At 38.9% G+C, this 25,947-nt stretch overlaps 1 protein-coding gene across 1 annotated transcript in view; it reads left to right on the top strand.

Annotated features, from left to right (window-relative positions):
• The window catches only part of map2 (microtubule-associated protein 2), a 112,044-nt gene that overhangs the window by 40,883 nt on the left and 45,214 nt on the right, over positions 1-25,947 (top strand). Inside the window, exons 3-4 of the mRNA XM_044366419.1 lie at positions 166-218; positions 14,279-14,416. The gene's annotated coding sequence lies outside the window, so the exon portion shown is untranslated. The remainder of the gene's footprint in view (positions 1-165; positions 219-14,278; positions 14,417-25,947) is intronic.

Raw genomic sequence — 25,947 nt, 5'->3', positions numbered from 1 at the left:
GCCTGTGTGTGTGTGTGTGTGTGTTAACTGAGGTGCCACCTGCCACTGCACTCCTAAAATATTGGCAGCCAAATCTAATCTCACCCTCTCTCTCTCTCTCTCTCCCTCTCTCTCTTTCTCCCTCTCACTACTGTTCTTCCCCCTTATCCTCTCTCACTCTTTCAGGTCTCGGATGTTATCCTTTCTTCTGAGCCACAGACAGCATCCAAGTTAGCCAGGTGAGTCTCTCGGTCTTTTTCTCTCTCTTCGTTTTGTCATCCCACCCTCTCTCTTTCTCCTTCTTTGCCTCTCTCTCCTCACTGCATGCCTTTGGGTGCTGCTGCAAAGATGCTGCGTCATTGTGCCGGTTTCATATTGAATTGTAATTTAACTGTAGGACTAGTAGCAGGGTGAAAAAATATATGCAGTACTCTTTTGTCGCACTTGTTTCTCACTCTATCTCCATGTGCGTAACTGAATTTATTTATGTATTTTTGTATGATTTCAGCATTCATCCAAGCATATAGAGCAACGTGCATATGTATCTTAAATTGGTTTAGTCGTTTTTGTCGAGTGTACATGTGTAAAAAATAGCAGGCTATGTGTGTATCTGTGTGTGTATGTTTGTGTGTGTGTGCGTGTGTGTGTGTGTGTGTGTGTGTGTGTGTGTGTAGACATGTCTAGACACTCCCAGACAGTCATTCTGTTGGGCAGTTTCACTTTGATACGGTTCAGGTGCAGAGTGGAAAGGTATATTATCCCCACTAATTGAGACAATGTAGATTTACTCTGTTTGTCTAAATTATTTTCTGGTGTCAAGTCTGGTCTCTTCTTTGTCAATTGGAAGTGACAAATCAAAAAGTGTGAAATACAAATTGTGTAGCATCTCATCCAGAGAGAGATGCACTCACCGACCTCAAATCTTTTGATCCCTCTAAGGCGGCACAATCTGGCTTGGTTGGTGAATAATGACTATGCTGTTGGAGGAGGCTATTGGCATTACCTTAGCTATTTTCCACCATCATCTTTAGGTCAGTGATGCAGCTTTAAGACTATCAACCTGATAGATGTAATTTGCACTCAAAATTGCACTCTTTTGTTGTTGATACCGAACACATCAACATCAAACATAAAACGTGTGAATCAGTCGAACTGACCTCTGCATGGATATGGGTTGTTTTTATGTCACAGTGTCAACAGGTAAACTTTTCAGGACAAAAATGTAAACAAGTAATTTTCATTTTAATTTTAACATTGAATCAAATGACTTCCTGTAATGTCAATGGACTGCTGGTAGCACCGATCCCATGGAGAGTCAACTCTGCAGCTTTTAGCATTTTATAGTAGTGAGCACTAAGCTGACTTCTGGAAGAATCTACTTTATTTTACCAATGCGTCGCAGCACTGGGCCTTAGTCAGAGTGATTTACAGAATGTGTAAAAAAAACACAGCTTATATACGGTATACTCTACAAGAAGGCTGAATCCTCATCAGTTATCCAAAGAGAGCTTGACACATGGATGGCCAGCCTCCAGAGGATGATGCACTTCGTTTAACCATAGTTTTGGTGGTCCATATGGATGAGTGGCTACGGCTGTCATCAACTGCCCTGTATAAAACCGTGTGCAGCTGCTTCTAGGTCACAAGCTCACACAAGCTAATTGCATTCTCAGCCCAGAACAAAATGGTAGGGAGCCAAATACATATGCCTGATGAAGCTAGCAAGCTGAGTGTGTAAGTTAAGTTATGCAAGTGTTTGCTGATGCATTCGCACTTGATTTAATCTGAACTTAATATAGTACACTGTATGTTGATGACATTGATACTGACATTGCCATTATGTTGTTTAGTTTGTTAGTTTGTTTTAGATTTCTAATAAGCAAGATTTTTGATATTGAGATAGTATCACATTGCTTTTAAGTGAGCCTATTTGAAAGGTGATAAATAAAGCGAATTACATAGTAATTCACTGGAAAGATGTATTTAATATTATCTATAATTCACCCTCAGATGTCTCCATGCATATAATATAAATAGAGATTATATGTAAGTTTTTACACTCAAAAAAGGTCTTACATATTGGGGCCATCAACAAATCACAATACATCTTGCATCTGCTGTGGTATTGTCCTGTTGTAGCTTTATTTTGGGGTTCAGAAGAGGATATTAATTAATTATTTAAATACTATACATATATGTACACACACACACACACACACACACACACACACACACACACACACACATATATATATATATATATATATATATATATATATATATATATATATATATTAAGTAATAACAAATCAGATGTCAGTAATATTGTAATCCATCCTGTTTTGCAAAGCAGATTTCAAAATCTGACAAAAATTAAAACTTGAAAGTTTGAAATAGAAACAAGTGAGCCTTGGGGAAGGATGGGAATAAAAAGAGAATATATTATCAGCTAATTAAAATGTGCCCAGGTATACAAAGTTAAGTTCTTTGTGAGTCCCTGGGGCCAGGCAGTGTGTAGCAACATTTCCTTCTGCATGGATCATTTGGAGGGATGGTTTATCAGGTTTATCAGGGGAATTTGGGGACTGTGTTTGCTGCTGACTGATGGATCATGGAGGGTTATAGGGTTGTTGGTGCGTGCATGTGCACAGATATAAGGTATTACACGATAGCTAAAATGATATGCTATGTAATGTTGTGGATGGTTGTGGCGTGTACAGGTCATGGATTGGCCTGTGTGGTGCCTGTCTACCTTCCCTGCCCCCTGGTGCTGGTTCTGTGCCCAGTGGTCCTGTCTTTACCTGGCCAACACCTTAAAGGGGACATAACATGCTTTTTGTGAGTTTCTGTCATTTATATAGTATAATAAAGTCAGATGTCAATGTTAAACATATAGTCAAAGTTGCAAAATCTGAGGTGAACGTATGTAAAAATGCCACCTTCAAGTCAAAAGCCAGGGTTTCAGCCTGGCCACTCTGTTTGCAAAGTGACCTCTACTTCTCCATCGAACTAACATCAGATTGTTAGTGCATGCCCATAAACGGTAGTCCGTTCCTCGGCCTTTGTTGGTGATGTTGTTCCATGTGTTGTTTGCGTTGTCCACTTGCAAATTTCGGACCGGAGATCACCAATCAGAACAGAGTGGGCTCATTGGGAGGGGGGACAGAGACAGGAGCTAAAAGAGCCTGTTTCAGACAGAGGTTGAACATGGCAGCTGCATAAAGGGCCGGTTTAAGATAAATAAGGAGTTTTTCTTTAGTTGTAAATCATGCAAAGATATTCCAGTAGAGCCCCAGAATAAAAACATAGACCCAGAAATGTGCATAATATGTCCTCTTTAATACATTGATACATGTTGTCTTCTTTATTCTCTGGTCTTGTTCAACCACCTCTCTACATACTCTGATTTAGCTCAGTCACATTTATGTATTGTGATAAAAGGCCTAATGTATTTTTTATAATTTACAAACTGCAGTTATTTCAGTTGTGAACCCCTCATGAATCCCCACCCATCTGCGTTGCCTGTTCCAACACAAAATTGTCAATAAAAAAAACTGTCTGTGGTGCAAAAAAAAGTTGGGAACCCCTGCTCTACCAGAATAAAAACAGTTTCCTCATCCCTGACAGCACGTCACTGAGACTCTCCTCATATTTATTATTCTTTTTAGATAGTCTTGACTGACTGACAGGTGACCGTGTTTACTGGCGGCTTTTCATACTGCTGTCTCTCAAATACTCATAAATCTGCAATCAATATTGATCATTCAGCTCCTTTGTTAACTTTAGTGCCCCTCACTCCCAACCACTCTTTTGCTCTCGTTGTCTACATTTCAAGCACACACACACACACACACACACACAACCTGACATTCAGTATTGCTTAGCAAAGCGGTGTTTGTGAAAATGTACATTCAAACACAATGAAAATATTTGATGTGATGTGAAAACATGTAAGCCTTCCCTCCGTTTCTCTCTCCCCTGCTGTCTTCATGAGGGAAAACGTTAGTGGCATTTCCCAACAGGTCTGTTTGACCTTCTCCTGTTTGTTTAGCCTCTCTTTTCTCCTTTGCTCCTCACCCCTCCATCACACATGCTGGTGGCTGAACAACAAAGACGGGTGATCTTGGGTATCTTTAACTTTGTTTACATCTCAGCCATTTAGCAGGCTGTGGCTCAGCAGTTTGATCCCCCAGCTCCTCCTGTCCTCCTCCTGTCCTTGGGAAAGACACTGAACCCCAATATGCTTCTGATGGTCAGGTGAGCACCTTGCATTGTAGCTCACTGGTATGTGAGTGTGGTTAAAAGTGTTATATTTACCATTTATCCGATTCCTATATCAACTATTACACCCCTACAAATTACAAGCCATTGCAAATAGAGAGGCTAGATATCATATGTACATTTCATTTCATTAATTAACTAGTGGCTTTTTGAACCAAATCTTAGTTCATTGTACACACAAAATAACAGCCTAAATGTGAAATTAGTTAGATTAATCTATTTCCATGTCATGAAAGTATCAGGGGATGGGTTATATTATTCATCAGGACTGCATTGAAAATGTAAGCAGTATGAAAGTGTGAGATGCTATCAACAATTACCGAATTATTAAAAAATGAACTAAAATACAGAGCAGTATTTCACTCTCTGTCTTCGTTCTGATTTCTATCTCAGTTCATACCATTTAGCAAAAATATGTTCTGTTGTATTTAACAGTAAGTTAATGGTATTTTCCTTAGTGGTATCAGCATAATATTGAAGGCACACTAAGGGAACTAATTTCACAAATGTAGATCAATTAACTGGTCATGGGTAGTACTACTCAGCCTGTGAAAACAGCTGATTGTGTGTCTTCTGTGGCTCTGGAGAAGCTTTGCCAAGTCTCACAAAATGACTCACTTTAGTCATGTCAGCTTGAGCTTGACCAATCAGGAAATGTCTTGAACCAGGGTTAAAAGTCAGCATATCTCATCCTTTGCTGCATCAAATTTGACAAATTTGACTTTTTTCTTTTTTGATTTGTCTCTTGCAAGTCCCCCAACTTTATGGAAATGCAAAACTAAATTGTTAGAATAAACCTTTAAAGGAATTGTCAGTCTTAACGTCGATGCTCTCCAGATAACAGGGAACAGATTTGTATGCCAGTTGTCTTTCACAGGTGCAGAAAGCTGAACCGTGTTGGTGGAATATTCATAACACACCCACATCAGGATCGCCACATCCAGCACAGTGGTGTGGACCAGTGCAAACAGGAGATTATCTTGACAGCAGAGTTAACAGTCACCCTGGTGTTATCAACAACTTCTGGCAGATTACTGCTTTGAAACTAGAGGTCTGTGTGTTGCCTTGAGGGCTGTAGTTTGCAGTACTTCGGTTTTAACTCTAAGCAAAGTGGTTTTAACCAAGAAAATACCTATGCTTTATGTAAACATACATTTTTTGAACAATAATAATGACATTTTGTGGTATGTTTTTTTTATATTTCCCCTATGTGGTTTGAATGTTTAATTTTGAATATTGCTTGTAATAGTATTTCAGATAAACAGCCACAATAATAAAGAAATAGAGAGTGAGCTGGTCATAACATTATATAGGATTGCAATGACTGTAGACAGAGAAAGAGACATGGTGGGAGAGAGAGTGCGTGTTAGTAATGTTCATATTGTCAGCCACTGCAGCAGTGATGTAATGGCCCAGACTCCCCCCACTCCTCAGGCTAGACTCTTTCATTTTCTTTCTTTCCTTCTCCTCCCGTCTCTCTTGTTGACCACCTCTCCTCTGCATCTCTTTTCATCTCTTTTTCAGTAGTTTTCATTTTCGTCTCACTCAGTTACCCAACTGCCATCAGTGTCCTTTCCTCTCTTTGTCTTTCTCTTTCTTTTGTTGTCAGGGCACTCATACATATTAACAAGAATTGTTAGGAAATATACACACATAAAAGTATGTTTATACTGCGTACAGTTTTTGCAGATATGTACCTTTGTCTCAACCAATAGCTTTATACTGCAGGTTTGACTGTATTGGGAACAATACTCCCAAAAGTGCAACATGTTTTTCATTTTCAAAAGCCAGAAAGCAACATATTATATGTGAAAGCCACAGAGAACTTGTTTTCTATGTTTGGTTTTATGCTGACAGACTGAGCACAAAAGAGCTCAGCTTCTAGTAGACTGAGGCTGCATTTAGTGAGCTAAAAGCATCCTGTCTATACATTTCTGGACAGATTTCTGTAGGAACTAAGTACATACAATTCTTATACACAGGGGTTAAATTGGGATTTGTTATGCTAGCTTGACGCTAACATGAAGCTGTTAGCTAGCTTAACTGAAAACAGACAATAATCTTACCTGGCAGCGTATATGTATGCGTGTTTTAGTCATTGTTTGAATTATGAAGACCGGGAAAAGTGTAAAAATATATACGTTGTTGAAGATGTGCAAAGTTAAATGTCCCCTGATGATATAGAGGAGCGCAGGCCCTCTGTCCTGGGGCAACTATTAAACTAACTATTAACTATTAAATATGACACTGTGGTTGACAGCTGCAATGCATGCATGAGGTCATTATGAGTCCAAAATTTTTGACCCAATCTGAAACTGATCTTCGTCAAACTGCCCTGACATGCATACAAAGAAAAAAAAAATTCAATAAATGCGAGGAGAACTTCACAATTCATACTCTCACATTTAAAAACACATTGTCTCCTGTGGTAACCAACATTAACCATACTGTAGCAACTATATGAGGCCATAATATGTAAACCTGTGTGTGATATTCAACTCATACACTCATATACATCATTATCATTCTTATTATCCCTGATTTCATTTGAGATTAAGTCATTTGTGTCAGTGCAGTTTCATAGGCTTTTCCAAGAGTAAATATCTAGATTCTGAATACTTTTGAAGACTGATGTAAAAGATTTAAATTTAGAGGTAAAATATCAGCCATAATGCCTTCCTTTGCTTTAATCAGGATACAGTACAATTAAAGTCTCTCAACATGATATGTCTTTCCATGCATGTGTCATGGACACTAGGGACTAGAACCTGAGGAGAGGGAATCACTTTTTCAGCTCAACTTCCTTTTTTACACTGGGAAAAAATGTGTCAGACAGTTAACAATGGTGGACGGAAATGTTCTAATGTCCTGTTGTTGGACTGCATTGTCCAAGTTTTATGGACTAAATTAATTGAACTTAAGTTGTACGTACTTAACTAAGCCAGGGTGGAGTTTGCCTTACCATAAGGACACACAGCTGGGTCTCACCTTCATCCCAATGATCTCATGAAACAGTGTTTGCTCTGGGGCGTTTCCTCTGTCGTGTCTTGTTGTGATGATGCATAGTTAAAACCAATGGCACTGTTAGGACAATTTGGGTGTCAACTTTCTTGTTTGATCGCAGCTGGAAGCTCCATATGTGCACGTACGCACATTCATACATTTACGGTAGATCACAGCTTCCAGTAAGTCTGAGGGAGAGCAGGTTAATGAGGAGAGGGATGATAAATGAGAGGCTAATGGAGAAGAATCATCACATTGCCCAGCATTAGCTCTGGGTAGATTCTATTGGATAGCACAGATTCATTCATTTTAGGTATCCATTACATTTAAGCATTGCTTGGAATTACATTTAAGGAGTAGCTTGGAAAAAATGGATAAATGACTAATCTTTTGAGCTAGAACATCCATGCATGGAGCAATTGTTTGTGAGAAAATCTCATCTCATTTAGGTGACTGAGGATTTTTTTTTTTGTTTCCCTTCCTGTCATCAATTTTTTCTTTCTTAATCTTTAATCTTCAAGAGCACCAACAGTAAGGTTTGTGTATCTCATTGCATTAGAATCTGAAAAATGTGGGTTATTGTCATCTGTCTTATAAACAATGCACAATGGTTTAAATCTCAATCCATATACTGTACACGTTTTACTCAAAGGTGGAGAAAGTGCATCTTGTGAGAGTTATATTGCAGCATCACAGAGGCAGAGGTAAAGGCTTTAGCTTACAGAGCACACACTCATTAAAAATTAAAGCTTTACATAACCAAATGATTCAGAATCAAACCTTCTAGGAACCCGTTTTACAGTATTACTGAATAAGCCAAAGCTTCACACTTCTTTTTTCTTGAAATGCCTTGAAGAATCAGCACATACTGTATATTTTAACTCCTCACGCAGGTCCAGTCACATTGCAAATGCATGAGCTCCTTGGATTTTCAAAAGCAGGAAAAAGCTTGGTCACTTGTAACACACAAACATGCGCACACACTACCCCCTGCAGACTGCATTAGATATGGGCTGACAGGTGGCTGCTGGATGTGCAGTCCCGCGAGACAGAACAAAGCACTTTTATCGTGTGTGTATATATGCTTAATCAGTATGTGTGTGTGTGTGTGTGTGTGTGTGTGTGTGTGTGTGTTTGAGCTACAAGGTTGCATGGCAGATGAGCAGAAAAGACCTTCACACTGAAAAAGGAGGAGAGGATAGCTTGGAGTGATGTGTCCAAATTTCCCTCTCCTTCTCTCTAGGGTGTGTGTGTGTTTTGTGTGGGTGTATGTAGTCTTATAGAAACATTATAATTGTGCATTAGATGTCAAATACATCACCCCTGCAGATGGTACAGAAGAGTAATTGAAGGTTAGACTTATATTTACCTCAAAGTTTTTCCTAATAAGTTTGAGTTGAGCACGGGTTATCAAAGTTTCTGTGTCTGCTGGATAGGCTAACACGTTAGCGATAACAACTTCATAAGCTAATAATATGTCAATGTTGAGTTTCCATTCAGTACAAAACATTTTAATTTATTGGATAAAATTGTTTATCCAAAGACTGTGTCCCACCTAATTCCAGAAACGTCAACACTGTTAACATCAATTAATAATAGTTGAGCATCTAGCAAATGAATGAAAACTATAATTATGAAAGAATGCTTGCTGGTACTTCAGCATCATGGTGGTATGATGGTACCAATGCACTATATACATTATGTTATATATACAGTTGAAAGTCACTGAAAAAAAACAGTCAGTAGACCTCTAGTTAAAGGACAGGTTCACAATTCATAATGCACCTACAATATAAGTGATGGGGGCCAAAATCCATAAACCTCCCTCTGTGCAAAAATGTGTTTAAAAGTTTATCTGAAGCTAATATGAAGTTTCATATTAGTAGATATCTTTCAACGTTACAGTTTGTTTAGTGCCAAAGTCTCTCTTTTTATTACTATACTTCCACTGCAGTTTAACTGGGAAACACTGTCCAAGGAAACACAAAGAAGAAATTTGATGCTAAAAATGTGGCAGATATCCACTTGATATGACTAAATCAGACTGCTGGCTGTAACATCAGCATGCAGCATTGCCATTTTGAGAATGTTAGCATCCTGATATTAGCACTCTAGGTCTTGTTATTGACTGACAGAACTCCTGGCCTGCTGTATATCTTTGTAATAATAAAAAAAAAACAACAGTGAAGTTGATCTACTTTCTTGATGGCTTAACAACATGGAAACTCTTCATAAGCTCTTGGCAGCTACATATTTACTGCAAATGAAGGAGTAACAGTGAAAGGGACAACCCTGGTGGTCTAAACACATGGCATTATTTAAAGGAATGATGCTTTGCAAAGACTGCATTGACATTGTGGACAAACTGGTGAGTGTGGCTTCCAGAGACTGGCCATGGCTCCAGAGCTTCACCAGACCTGCCTCTGGTGTCTGTTTGCAAACCACTGCTGTCACAAGTTCAGTTTTTCTTACTCATTTTTTTCTTTCTGTTAATTATGACTAATTTTGCTTCAAGCCATTTCATTTGCATTTTACCACCAAGTGCCATACAGTATCTTAACAAGGTGTTAAAATATGTACCTTCAGCCCGAGGTGTGTTGTCTCCTGGTGTAACGCGCTGTGTGGGAACAAACCTGCATATTTACACAGTTAACATACAGCTCTGTCCAATGTATTTGTGTGATGAATGACTCACTTGTGACCCTCAGATGTTTGTTGAGCTGAGGCAAAGAATAAAAATGTGTCTTCTGCTTTTCTAAACATTGTCGGTTTCTAAGCTCTGAGGCTTTGGCTCTTTTCGCCACAGGCTGGCATTGATTTCCAGTCAATGGCTCATCTTTTCCTATTATGTATGAAGTACAACACCAAAATGAACTGGGTTAAGATGGTTCTTGATACCAAAGAAAACTTGAATAACGTTCTCATACTATCACATCTGTTTCACTGACAAGTCAAGCTATTGACTGTGGATTGAGAATTGGTGAGTATTGTAAGAGTAAAACTAGAAACCATGTCAAACATGCATTTAAAAGAGAAAAAGAGTCATCATGATTAGTGGCCCTCTTTATCTTCAAAGAAATGTTTTGCTACATCTTTGAGCCTCAGCAACTGCAACTCAGCAACTCATACATGTATCTGTCAAAGTACTTTCACTTTAAACATCCAGTTAAATCTCAGTATATCTGTTTTTTCGTAACTTGCGATGAACTTGATCATGCTTACAGGGACAAGGGTGATGTGCTTGTATCACTCAAGTATTATTGTTATATTGCTGTCAGTGATATCAGGACTGGTACTTAAGTCATGTTGTGTGCCTTTTCTACTAGTGTACTGAAATAATTTTATCCCATACTAGTATGTAGAAAATTGCATGTGATGCAAAAAAGACAAATCATGTATTAAGGACAGAACACAGGAAGGTTTATACTGGAATATGTTATTTGGTAATTTATGTACACACACATTGCTGCAGTAGCCTGGTTGCATACCTAAACTGCTGCCCACATTTCAGATTTATTCAGGAATTCAAAGAGATTTTGAAATTGAACGAATGAAGCGAAACGAAAAGGCAATTCAGTCTGATTATCAGGCTATTGCTGCACTTTTTAATCAAGCATATTAGCAACCCAGGTGTGCAAGCATCTTTTTTCTTGCCTCTCTCCTCCAGAACTCCCACTTCTTCCTTCATTCAGTGGGATATAAGAACATAAGCCACTTTTTGTCATATGGTTAAGAAAAAGCTTGTGGTGCTGCTGACTCAACTCGCTTTGATCTTTTGGAAAAGCAAAGCAGCGGCTCTCATCACCACTTGCATAAAGATGTATTATATATTATTAAATATGTTATTATTATAGAGGTACTGACCACACTTACTTTGCAGGACCTGACAGAGGCGGAGGCACACTGGTTTTGCTTGCTTGTGGCTGTGAGTCACCTTCAGCGTGTAAAGTACAAATTAGAGTTATTACAGACTTTTATCCTTTAGAAATGGATAGCGGCAAATACAATGATAAAACCACAAGAGTGGAGGCAGGATAGAGTTGCAGTAAGTGATGATACAGTTTGGGAGTGGGGCATTATATCAGAGAGCTACAGCAGTAGTCATGGAAAGAAGTCTGTTGAAATAAAGCATGTCTTCATAGGCACAATTTCTCTTAGTTTTAATTGTAGATTTAAAGTTAAGGCCAATCCATCAGTAGGCCAATTTATAGCTGCAAACATATCCACATTCAAAAATGAATTATTCTAAAACTTTCAGTTCACCTGACCACCATGTTTCTTGATTGGGGTGAAACTCTGAGGAACAGAATTCTAACTTCGAGGAGCTGTTCAAAATGATTCACTTTCTTCCTGAGAGTGAGACGAGAAGATTGATTAAACACTCGCATTTGTCCATTAAGTGTGGAGCTAGAGCCAGCAGGTGGTTAGCTTAGCATAAAGACTAGAAGGAGCAAGAACTATTTCTTCGGGCACAGTGACTTCCTGGAGTCTCCGCTGGTTGCCTGGCAAACTCATTGTGATGACAAGACTCCAGGAAATTACTGCTGCCAGTGCAGAAATAGAGTTGCAAAGTGGGAGGTTTGGGCACCTCTGGTTCTGGAAATAAAAGTTATGTCATGATGTTACTTACATGTTATTTGAGCACTTTTGAGACTTGGATTGATTGAAACACTTCTGGTAGAATTATTAGTGGAAAAGATGAACAACTGCAATAGAAAATACTGGGTTCTTTGATAAAAAGTCAAATGCACAAGCCTGTGTACATGAATACCTAAGATGACAAGTAAACTATGATTCCTAAGGTGCATTTTAGCAAGAAACATCTAATCAATCAGCCTAAATATTCTGTTACACGCACTGCTAACAGTGGTCAGACTGTAAAGATTATGATGTAGAGAAAACTGAAAACAATGCAGCTTAAATCAATTTACTTTTTAATCCTGAGTCAATTTTGAATGAATTCAGTAACTATTCAATTTTTTTCTCAACTGCAACAAAGAAGCTTTTTAAATTTGTTACTGCTCTCATTGACGCCTTTGACTAGCTTCTGAGTATTTCAGTATTTAGAGCCTGGTTACCATAATATAAACCTATAGGATCGTTACATTCCTGTGTTTCTGTGTTGCATTAAGTAACATTGAGGACATTGTAAATTTGAAATGGGAATACAGAGTGGGGGAAAAAAAACTTCCATAAACAGCGTTCCCTCCCTCGTTTCACCTCTATAGTGAGCTGCTGAGGTGCTGTCAGTTGGATTTTGTTACCTTCTGAGAGTGCCTGGCTAGCTGTTCCCCCCTGTTTTCAGTATTAATGTTAAACTAAGCTAATCATGCCCAGCTCTAGCTTTAGTTTAGTGAACAGACATGAGAGTGGTTTCAATCTTCTCATCTATCTAAGCAGGAAAGAAAAAAAAAATCAGAAAATGTTGAATAATTTCTTTAAGTTATTACTGCATGATGTATTATTTTTGGCTATTCAAAACAAATCCAAAAAACACATTTTTGAATTTGGACCTTAGATGTATGCGTTCACATGGACAATTTGTCACCGTTGAATTAATGAAACATTGATTATTGTCATGTTTTTTTTACCATTACCATTCAAGCTCCACACTCACTGTCTGTACCATGTGCCCATGCATTAGCTGATTGCTTTGGACAAGATACAGCTGTAATAACAAGAGGAGTTTCAGTATGCGTATTCAGGCTAAAGACAATTATTCAAATCAAATATCTTGGCCTCAAATTGCAGAAGGAAAATTAGATTATATAAGAGAGAAAGACAGATTTTTTGGACACTACTCAGGAAAACCTGTAAACAATAGACACGTGTCTGAGTGTTTCTATAACAATCTATACACTAATTGAAACTGAAACTAATTTGCTTAAAAGCAGTAGCTTGAGATTTGTTGTGTTTACATATTGGAGAACAGCGACACATTCATTTCTTATGCAATCTAATTATTTTAAGGGAAAATAATGTTCTGATCTACTTGAAGCCACCAGTGTTATTTAAGGAATATTATACTTATGAATGTTCACTGGAGTTGTGCTACTCTGGCCTCTCAGCAAATTTTAACATTAATAGTGAAACATAACTGTTCTTAGCCTGCAGGTTTTTGCTCAGTTTGTGCCTGCAGGTGCCCCTAATGATAACCCTTATCTGAGTTCAGTAGTTATAGATACTTAGTGTCAAGCATTCAAATGCCTTTTTGTTGGAAATGAGAAAATATGGACCCTGTAACCAAAAATAGATTATCAGTGGCTGTGATCAGAAATCCAACAGCGGACAGCTATGATTAATCTCATATTTATCAAAATATGAGATTAATCCAGCACTGTCTTTGTGAAGTTTACAGGATTGATAAATGAGGTTTCAACTCTATGGTAATTTTTGAGGCTGTAGTTTGTATAGAACTTGTTGTAATAAAGATACATTTTGGTTGTGTTTTTCCATGACATTTGGTCAATTGTGTGGGCCCATCTTTTTGAGTCATTATTAAATGTTCAACCACAACAACATGCATCCATCTGGGTTCAGTACACAACAAATGTTTGTACCTTGTAGCTTGTGGTGCTGCTAAATAGTCTTTTGTTATACAGAGAGATGTTTCTAATGTTTAGCTTCCCTTGCTGATACGGGTATGGTTACACTGTATTAGTTTTAATAAGATGTACCTATTAAGCTGGCAACTCAATCTATAAAATCATACTCATATTTTTGCATATATTTTAATTGCTACAACTTGAGCAGAGATCAATCATCATCTGCACAGAATAGCTCACATATTTCTCTTCCTTTCCTGTGTTTATCCTCCTCTCATCTTTCCTGAGTTTGCCTAACTATCACAAACATATTTTAATGTTTATTATATTTGATGTGCTGCTGCTTTGTTGACCAGCTGTCTCATGGAGAATGAAATAATTGATGATCTCCAGGCTAATGCGGACAAATACAGGTTAAGTAAAAAATCCTAAAAATATTGATCACTTTTTATCATTTTCATGATTTCAAGGTGTGACTAGGAGGCCTCACCCCTCTTGGCTTTCACTACTTCCCTGACAATCTTCAACCCCCGTGAGATAAGGAGAGAGGACGGATTTTTTTGCATCCAGCTTGGCTCACCATCCGAAGTCCCTACTCACCTACCAAGGTAAAGATACCTACTAATTAAATTTTGCTGCCCAAGTGATCCAAAGCAAAGTAACAACACAAGCTGTGGCTACTTTCCAAAAGATCTCACTTCTTTGCCTTTGGTGAAAGAGGAATTGCATCTCCTGGAGACACTTTTGACCTACTTGTATGTGGGTGTTATCTCTCTGTAAAACTAAAATGTGTTTTTCACATACAGCAACATGCTTCAGGTCATCTGTCAGCCAATGTGGAGATGAACCTTCAGCTTAAACACCGACATATTTTCACAGTTTTAGAGAGTTTTATCCCTATGATGCATGTACCTAAAACATAGTTATGCTACGCTACTGCAACTGTACAACCTACATGTCCTTGATTATGAAGTGCGCCTCCAGGCTCAAAAACTACATGGAAAGGAGGGACATGAGTGAAGTTCTGGCCAGGTTCCTGGTTTCACCACAGAAGAGTTAAAATCATTGTTGGCAATATGATCATGAGAAATAATTGTGCACCAGGATTGCAGTGGCGGCTCGCCATGCCTGAATGAATGAAACAAGAAACAGCCAAAACCTCAAATGGTATTGGTGTCAGCCTGTTCAGAACCACATTCATTTACCATAAACATTTGAGACAGGCTGAATGCCTGTCAGAGAGAGAAAAAGAAACATTTACAACAAGAGACAGAGAGAGACAAAAAGAATGCCTGTTACCTCCACACATGAAATGGCTATGTGGGTGGATGTACATGTGAGTGCAGGCTGCCTAGGAGCTGTGAGTGGGAAGTGGGTACTGAGTGGGAAGAGAAGAGCTGCTTTAGTGAGACGATCAGCACCAAGGCTTACTGAAAGGCAGTCACGCTTTCATGGGTTCTCTTTGTTTTCTGCACTTGTACAAAGACAGAGTTCCAGGTAGTGAGGTTGATGATAGATGGTGGATAAGAGTGCTTTTATGCATGCTTGCTATAGCCTGTTTATGTGTGTATGTGTGAAGGTCAGTAACAGGTTTTTCTTCCCATTATTTTCATGCAAATCATTATCCATCTAGTTACAAGATTGGATAGAAACAAGATAGAATAGTCTGGATAAAAACCCAATGTTTTTCAACCAACATTTTTCTTCATTGGAAAAACATTTTTCTTCATTAGAAAAATGTCTAAAAAGTTTTGGCAAGACTTCCAAATGAAACAGTTGATACAGGTGGTCCTGAAGAAGTAATGTGGTTGTACGGTTTGTGCAACAGTACGATTTACATACATTTTCCCTGCAATTTTTTGCAATTTGAGAACAAATGAGATGCAAACAAGACTTAAGACTAGGGTGACCATATTTTCAAAGCCCCAAAGCGGGACCCATCAGAAAGAGCCACAAGATGAGACATTGATTGATTCACAAATCAGTGTTGAATTTAGACATGTGGTGCATTATTTATGTTTTTATATTGGGTTAGGTAATAATGAGTGGGACAGAACATGATAAATGTCTATGTAAGCGCTAAAAACAAATATAATATAATAATTATTATTTTAATTGTGGTCAAATCTGGGACAATTTGGTAGGGAATGTTGAAAACCGGGACATTTTAGTGTTTTACATATATTTGTCAGGACACGGGAAACCCAGCTTGAAACCGGGACAGTCCTGGACAAACTGGGACGTCTGGTCACTGTACTACTGTGTCTGAAATAACTCCCGTGTTCAGTCATTCACTACTCTCTATCTCAATAGTTAACCTTACAGTGAGTAGTGAGTCAAGATTTCAAACACTTACAAATTATCATCACTGACAGATGTACAGTTGCAAATGGTAATTTTTGCATTTATTAAATGAGGTGCATTGTATTGTGTGGGAGTGTTAGCAGAAAGTAGTGTACATCCCAGGGACACTACTACATTGAACATTTTTTGAGGGCCCTATATAGTGGATACATTTATGCACTCAGAATTCAGACACACAAATAAAATGGCAGAATGTAAATGTAGTGTACTATATAATAAATAGGGAGTCATCTTGCAGACAGCATAAGTGTCTACAGCTATTCTAGTGAGTATGTGATGCTGTAAACAGCTTTGAGCTAAATGCTAATGTTGGCATGCTAACATGCTTACAATGACAATGCTAACATACTAATGTTAAGCAGGTATAATGTTTACCATGTTCACCATTTTCAAATTTTGTCATGATGAGGAAAAGTTAAGGGATCATCAAAGTCAAAATTTCGTGACAATACATCCAATAGTTGTTGAGATATTTCAGTTTGGACCAGAGTGGTGGACTGACCGACCAACTGACAAACTGATAGACATAGAATGAGCATGGGTGAGAACCACAGGAAGAATGGGGAAAATAAAACATTGTCGAAAAGATTAGATCAGTGTTGTTGGAGGGGGATGCTCCAATCCGCATTGGCTGATATTTAATAAAAATGGTTGATTTATGATCTATTGTTATAATTTGTAGTCACTCTTCTATTGAGAAATGTTGATTCGTGTTTTGCTTCATTGCTTCAGTAAATAATATGCATTGTTCTATAACATTTCACTTCATACCAACAACTACTGCAGGTGAAACAACTTTACAGTCACGACATGTTATCCTTGCTGCAGTTTGAATGTTCAAAACATTACAAATACAAACTCTGCTACACCATCGTTTATGGCAGTTTGTGTTCATGTGTAGCTGGTGGGGCTGGAGATGCAATCAGGCATGCAGTGTCATAAAATGAGATTGATTGGTTGTGACAACGACAACTGGAATGACCTCTTCTGGTTCCCTCTTTGAACATTACTTTTGAAGTGAGTAATTAGCACTATAGAGGAATGTATAATTTTTTGGCTGCAACTAGAACTACTTCAGCAAAGTTACAGAAAGGTTGTGGTCATGGTTAAAAGACACAAACATTGACTGTAGGTATGAGACAGGATATGAACCACATGTCAATGTCAGTCACTTTGTATGCACGACCATCCACCTTTTGCAACGCTATAGCAATATAAAGCTACTGCCACCTTTCCTTCTAAAGGAGAATCGAACTGTCTTATTAAACAGGAAGCAACTGGTGTCTTTCTGTGTTCTCCTTTTTATCTGTACTTGGTCATAGGTTTTTAAAGGCCCATACTGCACTAATCACATAATTCCTGGATTGAAGCTGCTAAACAGCATATGCTGTTTATGCTGTGATCTTTTTCCTTTCATGCCAAAAAATCCTAAGTGTGCATATGTCTCAGATGAAAAGCCTTTGAAGCCACATTTACACGTTCACTACAACTCACACTGAAAGCTGCTCTAATAGTGAATTCTTTTAACAGCACCTTAAAGCAGGAATGAGGTGGGTTTTATTTCAGGTTTTATAATGGATGGAGGTGTTTAGTAGACACTGACATGCTTATTTTTATATTTCAATCCAACCTGGCTACATAATAATTGTTACTGTGAAGAATTACTCACAAAGAATGAAAGTAATAGACACCATTTCCATACAGTATGATAAGGCCCTTTTTCGTCCTTCTTGTGAGAAGTACCTGACCACTGGACTCGGTGGCCTAGTTTGGCTCAATTATTTAGAAATAAACTCCAGTTTCTCCTGCTCCATTAAATCTAGCCTCAGGGCTAACATGGGCTTTCAAACATGACACAAATGTAGAACAGCTAGATAGTTTGACATTTTTGGAAATATGTTGATTCACTTTTTTTGCTGAGAGTAAGATGAGAGCATTGATACCACTCTCATGTCTATTTGGTAAACATGTAGGTGGAGCCAGCAGCCAGTTAGCCTAGCTTAGCATAAAGGAAATGGGGGGAAGCAGCTAGCCTGGCTCTGTCCAAAGGTTACAGAATCCACCTACCAGACCTCTAAGGCTCAGTGATTAACACGTTAGATCTTTTTTGTTGAATCTGTACAAAAACTGAGGTGTAAAAATACGCAGCCTCTCTTACTGTGTGTTCAGACAGAATTTGAAGCGGACTGTAGATGCTGTACAATTGCATACAGATTCAAATGGAAATGAAAAGACATGATTGGACGTGAATTTCATCAAGGCAGCATGAATTGAGTTGAAAATGTTTCAACTTGAGTTAAAACTGATTGCGCATATCCAGGGGTTTTATGAATCTGCTTCATAAATGTAGAGAGATGAGTGGCAAAAAGGAGACAGACTGGAGGGAAATAACAGAAAGGACTGGAGTTTGTGGTGATTCTGAAATCAGTCAGAGGCTGAGCTAAACACAAACACACAGACACACTCCCACACACAGTGGGTGCATCCTTTGCTAGCTAGCTTATAGTTAACATACAGGTGGTATATTGGCTATTTAGAGCAAATAAACCCATACAGTCCAGTGGTCAAATTCACATGAATGAGATGAAAATTTGCTTTGCTTTCTGCCTTGACACACCTTTAGAGTAACTATATCTTGCATCTCCAAGCTCCTTTCCTGTGCTCCCTGGCTCCTGCAGTGAGACGGCCCTGAGAGGAGAGCCCTGCAATGCAGCATCTGTGTGACTCACACACACACAGGCACGCACACGCAGACACACAGTGAATTGGTGGCATGTGAAAGTGTTCAGAACGTAGGAGGGAGTTGAGGAGAGAGAGAGAGAGAGAGAGAGAGAGAGAGAGAGAGAGAGAGAGCAGAGAGAGAGAGAGAGAGCAGAGTAAGGGGAAAGATGAAGCCTGATGAGAGGTGGAGGAGGAGGAGTGAGTAGGAGGAGGAACAGTGATGTGTGGAGGTGGAGGTAGGTGAAGAGGGAGGAAGAAATAACAGGTGGGAGGAAGACTCATAGGTGAAAGGATGCTAAGAAATCAGACAAAAGAAGACGAAGAAGCAGGTAAGAGCCATAGAAATCACAAATGGGTTAGTTAATTGGCTTAGTGATTACCTTGTCTGGCTGGAATCGTTATGGCTGATGTGTTCATTTTGCATTCATGTCAGTCCCACTTCATCTCTTTAAGCTGGACACACATTGTGATACATGCTTGAATTGACAAGGGAAACATGTCTTGAAATGAGAAATAAACTCCCACAGCTTGCAAGGTTTTCATCAAAAAACTTGTGATTGTTGTATGATGTTGTCATTAGATTTGGCTTTGCTAATTTCTATTTTTATTGAGAGGGTGATTTCTGCAGAAACAGCCTGTAATTAGTCTTTTCAGAAATCTGCTGATATCTGCAATATCTCGCTTGATAATTTGTCAAGTTAATATACTCTGGTAGTCTATAACAGCTCCCAGAAGACACAAAACAGCACTCAATAGTATTGCTACAACACAATTAACAGTAAATACTGTTTAGTCAGTCAAACACACTGGCCCCTCTCTCATTCGGCTCATTTTAGAAACTGTGGACATTTTACAGATTCTGACAACTGTTCCAGTGTGATTGGCTGTGATGACAGGTTATGGTTAAGCATTTGAAAAGTCATTTAAACTTTTAACCTTTCATCGAAGGTTAGGAGTCATTTTAATCTTTGCTTTTTTGTTCTTTGATAGTGGCCTGGCAGAAGGAATGGTGGTATGAAATAGAAACTTTTGGACTCTAAAAAAACATACAATTCCACTTCATCAAACTTCATCAGACTTAAAATTTTACAGTCCGTCACCTAATGGACTATAATTGTGTAACCAGGCAGCCCACCTGCTATTTTGAGGCCATGGGAATGTCTATGTGGAGCAAGTGTTTTTATGTGTGTGTCCTGTTTTTACTTCACAATCAGAAGTGTGTCCTTTCCGGTATATCTTCCTTCTATTGGCTATAGATCAATCATTTAATATGAATTGTCCCTCCCTGGGAAAATACAGACCGGGAAAGTGATAGAGTCACATTTTTCCCTCCCTTGACAATTATTATCAAGGTGCCTATCAGCAAGGCACTGAACCCAGTAAGTATCCCAGTAACCCCAGGCACTGAACTTCTCCAGTTGAGCTGCTCAGTAGATGTAAATAAAACACTGTGGTTATACTGGGCAGCTTACAGTATCAATGTGTGAATCTGTGCAAATGTTAAGTGTGCATTTACTGGAAGATATCATGAAGCTCTGTCGTCTCTCCTAGCATAAATCAAAGTTTTAATGAAACAAATGAATAAGAAAATGATTTAAAATTGCTGCTAAATATTTTTTTTCCTTTGTTAAGACTAAACATCTAAGAAAACTAAATATAAGAAAGCAAAATCCAGTGTTGTATTTCTGTGGTCTATTCATCTCTGTTTCTCTAAATAACCTATCTCAGTAAAAATACCTGAGTGGTCTTTTCTGAGAACATAGAGAGGAAAATTGCCCCCAACAGCATCTGTAGAAGGCTTTTCAGATTTTCTGATACAAAAAACAAAACTTTTTCCAGCCATGCTTAAGGGTAAAACATGCAACATATTTACTGTAATATGTTCGTCATACTATGACAGAAAAGGCACCTTGTCACTGCTGATTCGCTCCTGGAAGATGATCAGTTTGCCATTATGCAATAAGTGAAAGAAATACTGCACCTTAATTCTTAGCCTTGTGTGCTCTCGTAACACTTTCAGGACATGTCACTGTTTCATGCTGCAGTATGTGGCATCCGGAAATATCAGATACATTACACCCCCTTAGTTTGCCATTGAAACAAATTAATTATGAAATGAATTATTAATGTGTAAATCTGTAAAACAAATCCAAATGTGAACCAATATTTACTACTTGTATCTACACAGTACATACATACATGTTGCTTAGCAACCAGCTGAATAGCTACTATTGGAAACACGTCATAGCTTGGTTTGAAATAACATTTAATTAGCATAAGTACAAAGAAGTGAGAATATTACCATCTATTAAAACTCTCCAGCTGAGCATTCTTTTGATTCTTTCTTTTGTTGTGCTGCTTGGGAAACACATACTTAGAGTCCCCAGCAATATTCTTAGCTACTATGAAATAATTTTGAAAAGTGCAGCCTTGAGTAACATTCATGCAAAGAAGGCAACTAATCATCAACAACACTGAGCACTGGAGGAAAACCACATGAAGGGCAGCCATTATTTTAGGAAGACACTTCATCTCAAGTTGGTAGCGCTCTTACAGATTTCAGCTAAGAGTGCCAAACTGTCATCTTGATACCACTTTGCACACCCCTGAAGGTGTGTTAAGACAGAAAGTGTCATTCGTGCAAATTTTACTGCTTGTCACAAACCGCCAATGCACCATTTGTAAAGATGTTAGCTGTAAGCTAGCTAGCACCTAGTGAGTGTATGGAAACGTGCCTGTGTGTGTGTTTGTGTTCAACTCAGACTCTGACTGATCTCAGACCTCACCAGGAACTCCAGTTCTTACTGTCATTTCTCTCCAGTCCCCATCTCTGTAGTATATAAGGCAAAATAAGTCTTACTTACTAAGCTTGTGGAGCTCTCAACTGACTTCTCTCTGTAAATGGAGTTTCACAAATGGTTGTATAAGGCGGCATTAACCTGTCTTAGTTCAAGGATGGTTTCGGGTGTGAATAGCCTCCTTGATCTTTGTCAATGATCTTTCACCCCTGTGATGTAACTGTTTTGTGTGTGTGTGTGTGTGTGTGTGTGTGTGTGTGTGTGTGTGTGTGCATGTATATGTGTGTGGGTGGGGGTTGCCATTGTTTTGCCACCCATCATACACATATAATTTACCTACAGCCTCATATTGTTTCTCCCTGCTCCAGTCTGTCAACAATAACATTCTTCTATGAAACCAAATAGATTAAATTTAAGTATCAGTGTTTGACTGTCATTAAGTTTTTTTTTTTAATCCATACCATCAGATATTGCATTTGCCTCCTCTCTTTTAGAATTCACATTTTTATGTTCACGGTAAAGTCAGAACATACTTTCAAAAGCAGGTCAGGAGTGTCAAGTGCTGGATAAATGGGTCTTACCTACATCATTTTTCGTTAGGCTCTATTTGAATGCTGTGTTGAATAGTACAATTGCATGCCAGTACACCATCATTACATAACTATATTCATGTGCATTTGTACAATTATGTGTTATATATATAAAAAGTTTTATGGGAGTCTACAAAAATCAGCATGGTATGTCTTGTTAATGATCAGAAATCAAATGTTTGTTGTTATTTTACATGAGTAAATGGAAGTACAGTCGGAAAACATCCTGTCAGAGAACGTCAACATTTTTAATGTAATCAAGCTTGCTATTACAATCAATTACTAATTAATGAAAATAAATTAGTGGTTGTAGTGTTTGGATCATTTAAAAAGTCCTTACTGTAAAAGGATAGAGCAGTGTATTTGGATTGGTAACTAAAACGGCTTCTATGCTAAATGTCCAGTAGCAGTAGTGTCCAGCTATTCAGCTCCATTCTTCTCTGGCAGAGACAGAGAGGGAGCGTATCAGCATCCACCATCCCTCTGGCAAAGTGCCACAGGCTTTTTGCCAAGTGCAATGAACCTGCTGTCTATTAAGACGCCTGACATCTAACTTTATCATATCACCATCTCATACAGTCTCACTCCTCAATTGACACAATGCCTTGAGGACATTATATTATCTGGACAATATACTGTATATTGTCTGGTATCCTGTAATCTACAGTTTTCTGCTCTTCACTTGCCTCTGTCATTTCATCTCTAAAGTCATCTTGACAAGATTCTTCACTTTTCCTTTCCTTTTTTTTCTCTTATCAGTCCTCTGCACTTCTTCCTCACTAATTCGGCTCTGCTCATCCTATCCAGCATTTTCACATTATACAGCATACCACAGGATTTTGTTTTGGCAAATAGAGCAAAACACAGCATAATAATTAGCAGGGATGCTGCATTGCATTGCAGCCCCAGTTTGTGATCTATGCTGGTGAAAAAGGCGTAGTTTCACATGATAATAATGCCTAATGCCTCTCTAATCTCTAAACCCAGCATGCTGAGTTTTCATAATGCTTTGTAATAGTCCCAATTGTCTTCTTTTAGGCTTTCACCCAGCAGGTGGTGTTGTTTCATTCACACATGCATGCACACCCCTCATCGCAAACATACAGACTAAATACTGTCATCAGCAGCTCAACAGGGCTCCAGGAAGACAGGTGGGGCCTGGCTTCACTGACGCCCTGAGCCTGACCACCACTCAGGATAATCTTGTTGGGTCTGGAAGTCAGCCACACAGCTTAAAGTAACCATCATCATCGGACAGACAGCAGTGAGATATAGCATCAGGGCAGCAGTCTCATCTCTGCATTTTATGACTCTTTTAATATCAGAGGTGCTCTTAAGTGGAGGCTCGAGCAGGGTCACAGTGGTGGAAATGTGACAGAAGGGACAGCGACAGTAAAGAGGCGATCCAAAATGTACTGCTGTGGCTTTTGGACAGAGACGGAGTGAGCATTTTGTAAAGGAGTTAGTGAGGAGATGGCGCAGTGTTGTGTGCTGTAGAGTCTCTGTAGAGGCTTCATTCACACTGACGTTCCCTTCAGAGCTGAGTCATGCAAAGCTCCATTGACTCCTGACTCTGATCCATTTAGACTGCAAGGGCTTACAGACATCACATATTCTAGGCATTTATTCTATGCTGTCGGTCTGTTTAATACTATTCTGCTCCTTTATGCTCTCTCCCTATGGTATTCTATTCCTGTGGTTCCCAGCATTTTTATGTGATGTAACCCCACAGCCCTGTCACTGAGCCCTGAATGGACTTTAAAGACATACTATGCAGAATTTGTAGGTTGGTGTTTGTAAACACAGCATTCAAATTTGGCCCCTCCTCCCTTGCTCAACCAGAGCAAGGTGAGAGCAGAGAGACAGAGAGAGAGCAGCAGTGGTTGAGAGAGCTATAGAGTGAATGAAGAGAGTGAACAGCGCTGGTGAGAACAAAGCTGTTAATCAGATAAATCAAATATTATTTTCTGATTGGTTTACAGCAGTTACTTTCTAAAGCACAAATAAACATGCCCACTCCTCAGTACACCTCTGCACAACCCTGTGGGAAGGTTGCTGGATTTTGTGTGAATGCAGCGCATACTGTGCGCTGTGTCCGCCTCTCTGTTCTGCAAGTTTGTGTAGCTCAGCCCCTCCCTCGGTCAAGCAGACACACAAACCTGCAGCTCTTTATACATCCATGACATAGAGGCAAAGAGCAGAGCGCAGCAGAGTGGAGCAGAGGAGAGAGACGGAGACAGTGATGTGACCTGGTTGTTACACTACGAGTCCCGACCTCACACCCTGCAGGTTGTTATTGGCTGGGGGCTACACACCCACTGCCCAAAGGTTGATGCCCTGAACACAGCAAAATAATAAGAAAATACAGGTAGAGTGCAGGTCTCTGTAGATATAGAAATACACTACCACACACTTCTAGTGGCTCATAAGAGATGATTGAGAGGGATTATTTTCATTATTTGATTATTTATTATGAGTCTATACATTGTTTTTTAGGAGAATCCTGCAGTAGTACACATTTAAACTGGATGTCATTTAACTTTATAAAGCTATTTCGACTTCTCTGCTCACTTGCTCACTGCATCAGTGTACAGACCTTGAGCGGTAGTATTGAACGCACTGTGAATGCAGTGACTAGTGCTCAGTGTAGCACCACCTTGGTCTCAGTCTGCAGTTATTGACTCCCATTTTATCTGCTAGACTTCTCGTCAGTCTCTGAGTCTCTGTAGACTGCAGAGCTAAATGACAAATTGCTCCTTCACACATCCTTTTATGCAGAGCTACACAGGCTGCTTGGCAAGTGCTTGAAGTACCATCGGCCACAACCCCCCTGTAAAAATCATGAATTCCTAATAAGAGCATTTATTTTCTTTTGTTCCAGATTGTCTTTTTCACACCCAGCCCTTTGTTTATCTCTGGTTGTGTCCCATCACACAAAGGCTGTTTTAATGTGAGTGTCTGAAGGTCAATATTGGTGCTGTTATCTTTAGATGGAAATTGCCTCAAATCAGTATTGTGATACAATGGCAATGTCTAGAAAGTAAATGGAACAACATCACACAAATAAAAAATAAACCCAAATTGTCAACAGACTTGTCTAGCTAACTCAGTAATCGACATAAGGGGAGCAGAGCCAGAGTTAAGGTCTTAACATACACAACTGGTGTATTGATGTTACACTACATCAAACTCATTTATCTCCTTCCCCTACCTTCTACCCAATATCGTCCAAGAGGTCATTGAATCTTGCTGTCTGTTTCTGCTTCAAGCGCTTATGTAGGCTGATCACTATTTTCCCCCTTTTGCTTCTGCTTCATCTCCTCTCCATGCTGTTCTGATCAATCATCTATACCCAGCATGGTATTTCATTTACATGTAAGTCCCATGGTGGTCGGTCAGTGCTGGAAATACTTGTACTTGTTGTACCGACTATAATGCCCTTCTCCCACTATCCAAACTCCTGTGAAGCTTTGTGTTCCTCTTGCAGTTTTATTTAATACTTTGTACACTCCAACGAGTGACACGAACTTTTAGATAATCATCTGATAAAGGGTATGCTTCAAACAATCTAGGTCAGGGGGGTATTCAAATACAAGTCATAGAGGTCCACTTAATAAATTTCTGCCTCATCACAGGTCCAGTAAGGATGCATTAGATGATGATATT

This window comes from Thunnus albacares, chromosome 11 (genome assembly GCF_914725855.1).
Source record: "Thunnus albacares chromosome 11, fThuAlb1.1, whole genome shotgun sequence".
In the NCBI taxonomy this organism is placed as follows: Eukaryota; Metazoa; Chordata; class Actinopteri; order Scombriformes; family Scombridae; genus Thunnus; species Thunnus albacares.
The sequence above is the reverse complement of the archived record's forward strand: the minus strand, read 5'-3'. Positions and strand labels throughout refer to the sequence as shown.